The 13,809-nt window shown below is 41.0% G+C and overlaps 1 protein-coding gene and 1 pseudogene across 4 annotated transcripts in view; one reads left to right on the plus strand and one right to left on the minus strand.

The window, feature by feature from the left end:
* Positions 1-13,809, plus strand: part of MAPK14 (mitogen-activated protein kinase 14) — an 89,611-nt gene that overhangs the window by 56,337 nt on the left and 19,465 nt on the right. The gene's annotated exons all lie outside the window — the stretch shown is intronic.
* LOC103222326 (ADP-sugar pyrophosphatase-like) lies at positions 7,139-9,052 on the minus strand (annotated as a pseudogene).

Raw genomic sequence — 13,809 nt, forward strand, 5'->3', positions numbered from 1 at the left:
TGGATAATAATGAACTTCACTGAGCTAAAAGAGCATGTTCTAACCCAGTGCAAAGAAGCTAAGCACCATGATAAAACATTACAGGAACTGTTAACCAGAATAACCAGTTTAGAAAGGAACATAAATGATGGAGCTGAAGAACACAACATCAGAACTTCATAATGCAACCACAAGTATCAATAGCCAAATAAACCAAGTGGAGGAAAGAATTTCAGAGCTTAAAGACTATCTTGCTGACAAGATTAGAGAAAAAGGAAAGGGAATGAACAAAACCTCTGAGAACTATGGGATTATGTAAAAAGACTGAACCTGCGAATAATAGGGGTACCTGAAAGAGTTGGGGATAATGGAACGAAATTGGAAAACACACTTCAGGATATCATCCAGGAGAACTTCCCCAACCTAGCAAGACCAGCCAACATTCAAATCAGGAAATCCGTAGAGAACCCCAGTAAGCTACCCCATGAGAAGATCAACCCCAAGACACATAATCATCAGATTCTCCAAGGTTGAAATGGAGGAAAAAATACTAAGGGCAGCCAGAGAGAAAGGCTAGGTCACCTACAAAGAGAAGCTTATCAGACTAACAGTGGACCTCAGCAAAAACCCTACAAGCCAGAAGAGATTGGGGGCCAGTATTCAACATTCTTAAAGAAAAGAATTTCCAACCCAGAATTTCATAATCTGGCCAAACTAAGCTTCATAGTCGAAGGAGAAATAAAATCCTTTTTAGATGAGCAAATGCTGAGGGAATTCATCACCATCAGGCCTGCCTTGCAAGAGCTCCTGAAGGAAGCACTAAATATGGAAAGGAAAAATTTACTGGCCACTACAAAAACACACAGTTTCTTTGACCAGTGACACTATGAAGCAACTACCTTAACAAGTCTGCAAAATAACCTGCTAGCATCATGATGATAGGATCAAATTCACACATAAAAAATATTAACCTTAAATGTAAACGGACTAAATGCCCCAATTAAAAAAAAACAGAATGGCAAGCTGGATAACAAGTCATGACCCATCAGTATGCTGTTGTATTCAAGAGACCCATCTAATGCAAAGACATACAAAAGGCTCAAAATAAAGGGATGGAGGAAAATTCACCAAGCAAATGGAAAGCAGATAAAAGCAGGAGTTGCAATCCTATTTTCTGACAAAACAGACTTTGAACCAGCAAATATCAAAAAAGACAAAGAAGGGCATTACATAGTGGTAAAGAGTTCAATTCAATAAGAAAAGCTAACTACCCTAAATATATATGCACCCAATACAGGAGCACCCAGATTTATAAACCAAGTTGTTAGAGATCTACAAAGAGACTTAGACTCCCATACAATTAGAGTGTGAGACTTTAATACCCCACTGTCAATATTAGACGGATCTTCGAGACAGAAAATTAACAGGGATATTCAGGACTTGAATTCCACTTGAACTCTGTACCTGATAGATATCTACAGAACTCTCCATCCAGAAACAACCGAATATGCATTCTTCTCGGCAGCACATCGAACTTAGGCTGAAATTGATCACATAATTGGAAGTAAAACACTCCTCAGTAACTGTGGAAGAACTGAACATATAACAAACAGCCTCTCAGACCACAGCACAATCAAATTATAACTCAAGATTAAGAAACTCACTCAAAACCACACAATTACATGGAAATTGGACAATCTGCTCCTGAATGACTCTTGGATAAATAATGAAATTAAAGCGGAAATCAAGAAGTTCTTTGAAACCAATGAGAACAAAGAGACAACATACCTGAATCTCTGGGACACAGCTAAAGCAGTGTTAAGAGGGATAGCAGGGCTAGGCGCGATGGCTCATGCCTGTAATCCTAGCACTTTGGGAGGCTGAGGCGGGCGGATCACAAGGTCAGGAGATTGAGACTGTCCTGGCTAACACGGTGAAACTCCGTCTCTACTAAAAACACAAAAACAAAATTAGCAGAGCGTGGTGGCAGGCGCTTGTAGTCCCAGCTGCTCATGAGGCTGAGGCAGGAGAATGGCCTGAACCCGGGAGGCAGAGCTTGCAGCGAGCTGAGATTGCGCCACTGTACTCCAGCCTGGGTGGCAGAGCGAGACTCCGTCTCAAAAAAAAAGGATAGCATTAGGAGATACACCTAATGTAAATGATGAGTTAATGGGTGCAGCACACTAACATGGCACATGTATACATATGTAACAAACCTGCATGTTGTGCACATGTACCCTAGAACTTAAAGTATAATTTAAAAAAGGGAAGTTTATAGCACTAAATGCACACATCAGAAAGCTAAAAAGATCTCAAATTGATACCCTAACATCACAGCTAAAAGAACTAGAGAACCAAGAGCACACAAACCCAAAGCTAGCAGAGGATAAGAAATAACCAAGATCAGAGGGGAACTGAAGGAGACACAAAAAACCCTTCCAAAAATATCAGTGACTCCAGGAGCTGTTTTTTTGAAAATAAAATAAGACTTCCAGCTAGAATAATGAAAAGAAGGAAGAATCAAATAGACACAATAAAGATGATAAAGGGGATATCACCACTGACCCCACAGAAATATGAACAACCATCAGAGAATACTATAAACACCTCTATGCAAATAAACTAGAAAATCTAGAAGAAATGGATAAATTCCTGGACACATATGATCTCCCAAGACCAAACCAGGAAAATGTTGAATCTACCAATAACAAATTCTCAAATTGAGGCAGTAATAAATAGCCTACCAAGGAAGAAAAGCCCAGGACCAGACAGATTTACAGCCAAATTCCACCACAGGTACAAAGAAGAGCTGGTACATTTCTTCTGAAACTATCCCAAACATACAAAAAGGAGGGACTCCCCGTGACTCATTTTATGAGGCCAGTGTTATCCCAATACCAAAGCCTGCCAGAGATACAGCAGAAAAAGAAAACTTCAGGCCAATATCCCTGATGAACATTGATGCAAAAATCCTCAGTAAAATACTGGCAAACTGAATCCAGCAGCACGTCAAAAGCTTATCCATCCACCACGATCAAGTTGGCTTCATCCCTGGGATGCAAGGCTGTTTTAATATAGGCAAATCAATAACCATAATTCATCACATAAACAGAACTAAAGACAAAAACCACATGATTATCTCAATGGATACAGAAAAGGCCTTTAATAAAATTCAGCATGTCTTCATGTTAAAAGCTCTCAATAAACTAGGTATTAATGGAACATACCTCAAAATAGTAAGTCATTTAAGACAAACCCACAGCCAGTATCTTACTGAATAGGCAAAAGCTGGAAGCATTCCCCTTCAAAACTGGCACAAGGATGCCCTCTTTCCCCACTCCTATTCAACATAGTATTGGAAATTCTGGCCAGGGCAATCAGGCAAAAGAAAGAAAGAAAGAGTGTTCAAATGGGAAGAGAGGAAGTCAAACTCTGTTTGCAGGTGACATGATCCTATATCTAGAAAACCTTGTTGTCTCAGACCAAAAGCTTCTTAAGCTGATAAGGAACTTCAGCAAAGTCTCAGGATACAAAATCAAAGTGCAAAAGTCACAACTATTCCTATACACCAACAATAGACAAGCAGAGAGCCAAATCATGAAGGAACTCTTATTCACAACTGCTAAAAGAGAACAACATACGCAGGACTATAGCTATTAATAACAAGGGAAGTGAAGGACCTCTTCAAGGAGAATTACAAACCGCTGCTGAAGGAAATCAGAGAGGACACAAACAAATGGAACAACATTCCATGCTCATAGATAGGAATAATCAGTGTCATGAAAATGGCCATATTGCCCAAAGTAATTTATAGATTCAATGCTATTCCCATTAAACTACCATTGACATTCTTCACAGAATTAGAAAAAAACTTTAAAATTCATATGGAACCAAAAAAGAGCCCATGTAGCGCAAACAATCCTAAGCAAAAAGAACAAATGTGGAGGCATTACACTACCCGACTTTGAACTAACAAGGCTACAGTAACCAAGACAGCATGGTACTAGTACAAAAACAGACACACAGACCAATGGAACAGAATAGAGATCTCAGAAATAAAACTGCACATCTCCAACCATCTGATCTTCAACAAAGCTGACAAAAACAAGCAATGGGGAAAGGATTCCCTATTTAATAAATGGTGCTGGGAGAACTGGCTAGCCATATGCAGAAGATTGAAACTGGATCCCTTCCATCCACCTTATACAAAAATTAACTCAAGATTAATTAAAGACTTAAATGTAGAACCCAAAACTATAAAAACCCTAGAAGAAAATCTAGGCAATATCATTAAGGACATAGGCATAGGCAAAAATTTCATGATGAAAACATCAAAAGCAATGGCAACAAAAGCAAAAACTGACGAATGGTCTTCTGCACAGCAAAAGAAACTGTCATGAGTGAACAGACAACCTACAGAATGGGAGACAATTTTTGTGATCTATCCATCTAACAAAAGTCTGATATCCAGAATCTACAAGGAACTTAAACAAATTTACAAGAGAAAAACTCCATTAAAAAGTTGGCAAAGGGCCAGGCATGGTGGCTCCTGCCTGTAATCCCAGCACTAGGGAGGCCAAGGCAGGGATTACGAGGTCAGGAGATCGAGACCATCCTGGCTAACACAGTGAAACCCCATCTCTACTAAAAATGCAAAAACTTCGCCAGGCATGGTGGCGCACACCTGTAGTCCCAGCTACTCAGGAGGCTGGGGCATGGCATGAACCTGGGAGGCGGAGCTTGCAGTGAGCCGAGATCACACCACTGCGTTCCAGCCTGGGCGACAGAGCAAGACTGTCTCAAAAAAAAAAAAAAAGTTGGCAAAGGACATGAACAGACACTTCTCAAAAGAAGACATTTATGCAGCCAACAAACGAAAAAAAGTTCAACATCACTGACCATTAGAGAAATGCAAATGGAAACCACAATTAGATACTATCTCATGCCAGTCAGAATGGTGATTATTAAAAAGTCAAGAAACAACAGATGCTGGTGAGACTATGGCGAAATAGGAACATTTACACTGTTGGTGGGAATGAAAATTAGTTCAACCATTGTGGAAGACACTGTGGTGAAATCCTCAAAGACCTAGAATCAGAAATAACATTTGACCCAGCAATCCCATTACTGGGTATATACCCAAAGGAATATAAATCATTCTGTTACAAAGATACATGCATGTGTATGTTGACTGCAGCAGTATTCACAATAGTAAAGACATGGAATCAACCCAAATGCCCATTATCCAGTGATGGACTGGATAAAAAAATGTGGTACATATACACCATGGAATACTATACAGCCATAAAAAGGAATGAGATTGTGCCCTTTGCAGGGACACTGATGGAGCTTGAAGCCATTTTCCTCAAAAAGCCAAACACTGCATGTTCTCACAAGTGGGAGCTGAACAATGAGAACACATGGACACATGGAGGAGAACAACACACACTGGGGCCTGTTGGTGGGGTGGGGTGGGGGTCAGGTGGAGGGAGCACATCAGGATAAATAGCTAATGCATGTGGGGCTTAACACCTAGGTGATGGATTGATAGGTGGAGCAAACTACCATGCCACATATTTACCTATGTAACAAACCTGCACATGCTGCACATGTATCTCAGAGTTTTAATTTTATTTAAAAAACATATAAAAAATACTCATTTTTGTCTTAAAGCCAATTATGTGTTATCATATTAGAAATTCTTGTTTGTGACTTTGCAGAACCCCTTCCATCTGGCCTAATAATAGTAGTAGTATTTTTTAAAGAATGAAGCCCTTTCTTAAAAGCCTAGTTGACTAGGGATCTCAAGTGGACACAGCTGACAGAACTTTGTACTAGAAAGGAGGGAGGATACAGAATGTCTCTTCAGGTATAGTACTAACTTACTTCAAATACCATAGATCTTGAAATGAATAAGCCACTTAGAAAATTCTGTTATCGGCACTTAACACTCTGCAGCTTAAAGAAGAGAGGAAGTTTCATAGCCCTGTTACTCATCAAATACTGTTTTTCTACCAGAGATCACAGCCTTGGCTTGCTGTTGTTTTCCTTTTCTACATAATCAAGTGAATTTCCTTTATGTGTAAAACCTTCTTTAACAGAAATGGTGCTCTTATGGGTTAATGGAGCTGAGTTAAAATCCACTTGCCATCAGTTGCTGCCCTGGTCTATAGGAATTTTCTTAGTGTATTAAATTTGCTGCTTCTATTTTTTTTCATTTCTTTTGCAAACATGTTTTGAAATATTTCAGACATACTAGTAGACAAATAATAATATAATGAACACCTCTGTTCATACTGTCCTGCTTGTGGGTTAAAACACTGGCAGTAGAGCTAAAGTTTCTGGAGACCCTTTTCTCACATCTGCCCATCACTTTCAGTCATTGGTTTCAAATATTCTTTTTTGTTTGTTTGTTTGTTTTTTGAAACAGAGTCTCGCTCTGTCGCCCAAACTGGAGTGCAGTGGCACAATCTCAGCTCACTGTAACCTCCACCTCCTGGGTTCAAACAATTCTCCTGCCTCAACCTCCCAAGTACCTGGGACTACAGGCACACGCCACCACGCCCAGCTAATTTTTCGTATTTTTAGTAGAGATTGGGTTTCATCATGTTGGCCAGGCTGGTCTAGAACTCCAGACCTCAAGTGATTTGCCCACCTTGGCCTGCCAAAGTGTTGGGATTACAGGTGTGGCCACTGCACCCTGCCAAATATTCTCTGTCTCTTTTTTTTTTTTTTTTTTTTTTTTTTTTTTTTTTTTTTAGGAGACAGAGTCTCGCTCTGTTGCCCAGGCTGGAGTTCAGTGACACAATCTTGGCTCCCTGCAACCTCCACTTCCTGGGTTCAAGTGATTCTCCCTGCCTCAGCCTTCCGAGTATCTGGGATTACAGGCGCATGTCATCATGCCCTGTTAATTTTTGTATTTTTAGTAGAGACAGGGTTTTGCCATGTTGGCCAGCCTGGATGTTCTCTCATTTTTAAAAGCAGTTTCACTTTAGATACTAAAAGCAAGTGTCCTAATAAACACTGAAGAAGAAAAATGTTTTATTAGATTATTTGCCCTTTCTTCTCTGACTTGAGAATACATTTTCTCAGAAAAAGGTAGAATCCTCAGATTTGTCCATAAACCAAGGGTACCTTAAGACATTTTCTTTGTGTTACAGTGAAAATGACTATTTTGACAACCTGGAATATAAGGAGCTAGGCTAAGTCTTACTCTCGTCTATCCTGTCTGTCACTAGGAAGGTTTCCTACCTTTCCAAAGGTTAGTGCTCCATTTTGCCCCTATGTGGATTTATTTCGTTGAAAATTGCTGCTCATGGCAGGTAGGTCGTGCAACTGGTCCTTTTATTCATCTTCAACTTTCTGGTCTGTGGAGGTTTTTTAGGAGTTGCCTGGAGCACTTAGAACTGACCAGAATATCCCTCTTTTACTTTCCCTAGAAATATCCTGTTATACTTAGTGTTTTTTTTTTTTTTTTTTTTTTTTCTTTACCTGTTCATTCTGACTGTTGCTTCTGTTAAAGATGACTTGATCTAAAGAGTAATCTTAGGCTTAAGTTGTTCTTTTCTTCATTTGTTTTAGAAGGATTCAGGAGATTTATGATTTAAATTTTGATGTTGTGATCATTACAGTTAAAACACATTTTAAACTAATAGTAAAAATATTTTCTACCTAAGAGAAAAAGGGCTAAACCTGTTACAAAGGATGACTCACTGTGGAAATACTGATTGTCATGATGTGGTAAGTTTTGCTTTACTCCGCTAATATGGCTACGTGAAGCTCCTTCTGGTCTTAACTGCTTGGACAAATCATAGTGGCCTTATAGTAGCTGGTACTGTTGGAAGACTGGCCTGTATTTCAGTGGATTTGCCAACTTTTGAAGAACCCATGGTGATTTCTTCTGAGGTTTGCATGTTTTAACTTCCTTCATGCAAATGCTTTTAGCTACTAAGATTTTTATTTTACATTGTGTATTTTTCCATGGAGTATGGTCATTCTGTGTTTTGAGGGCAAGGCAGTGGGGTAGGACTGAGTTGAAAAGCATAATATGGCTCATCTTTTCTTTTTTTTTTTTTTTTGCATTTTGTGCTGCTTTTATTTTACGAAAAAGCTAATTCAAATCTACATTAAACTAAGTTGAATACAAAGTCTTTGTGAAGAAGGCCTGGTAGCCTCGTTTACAAAAATGGCCAGTGTCGTCTTTGGCCTTCAGATTTCAGGGTGGGCACTTCAAATGGCTTCACATTTGCATGTTTCAGCACTAGAGCATAGGAATAGACTCTGGCATCCACTGTAAGATGTTCTTCAGCTATGAGAGCATCGAGTCTCTGCAGCAGGTCATTCTTGGGTAACGAAATGACCTCCACAAATTCTCCATCCCCTGGCTTTGGCTTTGGCCTTAGATTTTCTGTATCATCTCCGTTAATGATTACTGTCACAATGTGTGTGGTACAGTTTGACAAACTTGGGTCCATACAGACCACTGGAGAACTTTCGGCAATGTCCCCCTAGTAGCCAGTTTCTTCTTCAACCTCCCAAAGAGCAGCTGCTCCTGGGATTTCACCATAATCTATGAGACCTGCAGGGAACTCTATGCAGTAGCCACCCGTTGGTCGTCAGGACTGTTTCACCAGAATGATACACTCTTAGTGAAGCGTTCTCTGCAGCACAGGGATGATCGCTGCATCATCACCAGTCTGTTCTTTCCTGGTTGTACATTTCACTGAGTCCCAAGTTCCAGTTTTACCAGTAGGAGCCACCTACGTTGTTTTTTCAAGCTTGACCCATTTTCCTTCTGAAATTAACGTTGTTTTTTCAAGCTTGACCCATTTTCCTTCTGAAATTAACTCCTCCAAAATAATACAGTGTTTCCATTCTGAGAAGATTCAGTTGGTTCTTGGCTCTCCCTTTTCAAACTAGTCTTTACAGCCCTCAGGAGAGAAGTTCACCTCCAAGGTGTAGGGGTGACAAAGGGAAGAGAATGAAAGAACTACTGGAGGCAGCAGTGTCAGCAGGTGCCAGTGCCACAGCTGGAGACACCAGTGCCTACCGAGGTGCTGAAAGGATGTGCCATGGCTCATCTTTTCAAGTCAACCAGTATTTATCAAGCTGCTCTGTGGAAGATGCTGGGGACAGGATGGTACCTGTCCTTAAAACCAGAATGATCAGACTCAGTGGAAAGAGAGTTACAAGAGTTACTTGAACAACTGTTTGTCCCTGATTATAAAATAAGATGGAGTGATAAATACACTAGAATAATAGATAAGCTTTTGAAAAAAAAAGTAGAGAATTAGTTCCACCTCAATATATCCAAGACTTCATGGCAGAGTTCTTGTTTGAATAGGACTTCAAAGAGTAAATAGGAATAGGAAAGGCTTGAAAGGATGGGAGGAGGGGAGGTGTTCTGGTTTATGAGTTACATAAATAAGTACTTGGAAGCTTAGAAATGCCTGGAATATCTGGTGTGAGTTGAAGCACTGAGTGCATTAAAGAATAGTAGTTTGAGCCAGAGTCAGAAAAGAAGCTTGATGCCAAATCACAGACGGCTGTGAATGTGAGGCTGAGGAACTGGGGCTTGATTCTTCAGGCCTGATATTGTTTCATGCCAGCAGAGGTGGGAGAGAGAGGGTTTCCCAGCTCGTTGATGTAATGAGCCACTGTGACTAATGGAAATTGCATATTCTTCAGGTAGGTTGGTGTGAAGTTCAGGTAGTTGAGAAATTCGTAGCTCAGAGAGCCTGTCTTCCTTAGAGCCTGTCTTCCTTAGAGAGAGTATAAAAATTGACTCTCACTGTAAGTAGTCAGAAGTCTCTTAAGAATACCAATATTGAGGGCGGAGCAATATGGCCGAATAGGAACAGCTCCAGTCTCCAACTCCCAGCGCAAGCGACACAGAAGACCGGTGATTTCTGCATTTTCAACTGAGGTACTGCGTTCATCTCACTGGGGAGTGCCAGACGATCGGTGCTGGTCAGCTGCTGCAGCCCGACCAGCGAGAGCTGAAGCAGGGCGAGGCATTGCCTCACCTGGAAAGCGCAAGGGGGAAGGGAATCCCTTTTCCTAGCCAGGGGAACTGAGACACACAACACCTGGAAAATCGGGTAACTCCCACCCCAATACTGCGCTTTAAGCAAACAGGCACACCAGGAGATCATATCCCACACCTGGCCGGGAGGGTCCCACACCCACGGAGCCTCCCTCATTGCTAGCACAGCAGTCTGTGATCTACCGGCAAGGCAGCAGCGAGGCTGGGGGAGGGGCGCCCGCCATTGCTGAGGCTTAAGTAGGTAAACAAAGCTGCTGGGAAGCTCGAACTGGGTGGAGCTCACAGCAGCTCAAGGAAACCTGCCTGTCTCTGTAGACTCCACCTCTGGGGACAGGGCACAGTAAACAATAACAACAGAAAGCTCTGCAGACGCAAACGACTCTGACAGCTTTGAAGGGAGCAGTGGATCTCCCAACACGGAGGTTGAGATCTGGGAAGGGACAGACTCCCTGCTCAAGTGGGTCCCTGACCCCTGAGTAGCCTAACTGGGAGACATCCCCCACTAGGGGCAGTCTGACACCCCACACCTCACAGGGTGGAGTACACCCCTGAGAGGAAGCTTCCAAAGCAAGAATCAGACAGGTACACTCGCTGTTCAGAAATATTCTATCTTCTGCAACCTCTGCTGCTGATACCCAGGCAAACAGGGTCTGGAGTGGACCTCAAGCAATCTCCAACAGACCTACAGCTGAGGGTCCTGACTGTTAGAAGGAAAACTATCAAACAGGAAGGACACCTACACCAAAACCCCATCAGTACATCACCATCATCAAAGACCAGAGGCAGATAAAACCACAAAGATGGGAAAAAAGCAGGGCAGAAAAGCTGGTAATTCAAAAAATAAGAGCGCATCTCCCCCGGCAAAGGAGCGCAGCTCATCACCAGCAACGGATCAAAGCTGGACGGAGAATGACTTCGACGAGATGAGAGAAGAAGGCTTCAGTCCATCAAATTTCTCAGAGCTAAAGGAGGAATTACGTACCCAGCGCAAAGAAACTAAAAATCTTGAAAAAAAAGTGGAAGAATTGATGGCTAGAGTAATTAATGCAGAGAAGCTCATAAACGAAATGAAAGAGACGAAAACCATGACACGAGAAATACGTGACAAATGCACAAGCTTCAGTAACCGACTCGATCAACTGGAAGAAAGAATGTCAGCGATTGAGGATCAAATGAATGAAATGAAGTGAGAAGAGAAAACAAAAGAAAAAAGAAGAAAAAGAAATGAACAAAGCCTGCAAGAAGTATGGGATTATGTAAAAAGACCAAATCTACGTCTGATTGGGGTGCCTGAAAGTGAGGGGGAAAATGGAACCAAGTTGGAAAACACTCTTCAGGATATCATCCAGGAGAACTTCCCCAACCTAGTAGGGCAGGCCAACATTCAGATCCAGGAAATACAGAGAACGCCACAAAGATACTCCTCGAGAAGAGCAACTCCAAGACACATAATTGCCAGATTCACCAAAGTTGAAATGAAGGAAAAAATCTTAAGGGCAGCCAGAGAGAAAGGTCGGGTTACCCACAAAGGGAAGCCCATCAGACTAACAGCAGATCTCTCGGCAGAAACTCTGCAAGCCAGAAGAGAGTGGGGGCCAATATTCAACATTCTTAAAGAAAAGAATTTTAAACCCAGAATTTTATATCCAGCCAAACTAAGTTTCATAAGTGAAGGAGAAATAAAATCCTTTACAGATATGCAAATGCTTAGAGATTTTGTCACCACTAGGCCTGCCTTACAAGAGACCCTGAAGGAAGCACTAAACATGGAAAGGAACAACCGGTACCAGCCATTGCAAAAACATGCCAAAATGTAGAGACCATCAAGGCTAGGAAGAAACTGCATCAACTAACGAGCAAAATAACCAGTTAATATCATCATGGCAGGATCAAGTTCACACATAACAATCTTAACCTTAAATGTAAATGGACTAAATGCTCCAATTAAAAGACACAGACTGGCAAACTGGATAAAGAGTCAAGACCCATCAGTCTGCTGTATTCAGAAGACCCATCTCACACGCAGAGACATACATAGGCTCAAAATAAAGGGATGGAGGAAGATTTACCAAGCAAATGGAGAACACAAAAAAGCGGGGGTTGCAATACTAGTCTCTGATAAAACAGACTTTAAACCATCAAAGATCAAAAGAGACAAAGAAGGCCATTACATAATGGTAAAGGGATCAATTCAACAGGAAGAGCTAACTATCCTAAATATATATGCACCCAATACAGGAGCACCCAGATTCATAAAGCAAGTCCTTAGAGACTTACAAAGAGACTTAGACTCCCATACAATAATAATGGGAGACTTCAACACTCCACTGTCAACATTAGACAGATCAACGAGACAGAAAGTTAACAAGGATATCCAGGAATTGAACTCATCTCTGCAGCAAGCAGACCTAATAGACATCTATAGAACTCTCCACCCCAAATCAACAGAATATACATTCTTCTCAGCACCACATCGTACTTACTCCAAAATTGACCACGTAATTGGAAGTAAAGCACTCCTCAGCAAATGTACAAGAACAGAAATTATAACAAACTGTCTCTCAGACCACAGTGCAATCAAACTAGAACTCAGGACTAAGAAACTCAATCAAAACCGCTCAACTACATGGAAACTGAACAACCTGCTCCTGAATGACTACTGGGTACATAACGAAATGAAGGCAGAAATAAAGATGTTCTTTGAAACCAATGAGAACAAAGATACAACATACCAGAATCTCTGGGACACATTTAAAGCAGTGTGTAGAGGGAAATTTATAGCACTAAATGCCCACAAGAGAAAGCAGGAAAGATCTAAAATTGACACTCTAACATCGCAATTAAAAGAACTAGAGAAGCAAGAGCAAACACATTCGAAAGCTAGCAGAAGGCAAGAAATAACTAAGATCAGAGCAGAACTGAAGGAGATAGAGACACAAAAAACCCTCCAAAAAATCAATGAATCCAGGAGTTGGTTTTTTGAAAAGATCAACAAAATTGACAGACCACTAGCAAGACTAATAAAGAAGAAAAGAGAGAAGAATCAAATCGACGCAATTAAAAATGATAAAGGGGATATCACCACCGACCCCACAGAAATACAAACTACCATCAGAGAATACTATAAACACCTCTACGCAAATAAACTGGAAAATCTAGAAGAAATGGATAATTTCCTGGACACTTACACTCTTCCAAGACTAAACCAGGAAGAAGTTGAATCCCTGAATAGACCAATAGCAGGCTCTGAAATTGAGGCAATAATTAATAGCCTACCAACCAAAAAAAGTCCAGGACCAGATGGATTCACAGCTGAATTCTACCAGAGGTACAAGGAGGAGTTGGTACCATTCCTTCTGAAACTATTCCAATCAATAGAAAAAGAGGGAATCCTCCCTAACTCATTTTATGAGGCCAACATCATCCTGATACCAAAGCCTGGCAGAGACACAACAAAAAAAGAGAATTTTAGACCAATATCCCTGATGAACATCGATGCAAAAATCCTCAATAAAATACTGGCAAACCGGATTCAGCAACACATCAAAAAGCTTATCCACCATGATCAAGTGGGCTTCATCCCTGGGATGCAAGGCTGGTTCAACATTCGCAAATCAATAAACATAATCCAGCATATAAACAGAACCAAAGACAAGAACCACATCATTATCTCAATAGATGCAGAAAAAGCTTTTGACAAAATTCAACAGCCATTCATGCTAAAAACGCTCAATAAATTCGGTATTGATGGAACGTACCTCAAAATAATAAGAGCTATTTATGAC

The sequence above is a fragment of the Chlorocebus sabaeus genome, chromosome 17 (assembly GCF_047675955.1).
Source record: "Chlorocebus sabaeus isolate Y175 chromosome 17, mChlSab1.0.hap1, whole genome shotgun sequence".
In the NCBI taxonomy this organism is placed as follows: domain Eukaryota; kingdom Metazoa; phylum Chordata; class Mammalia; order Primates; family Cercopithecidae; genus Chlorocebus; species Chlorocebus sabaeus.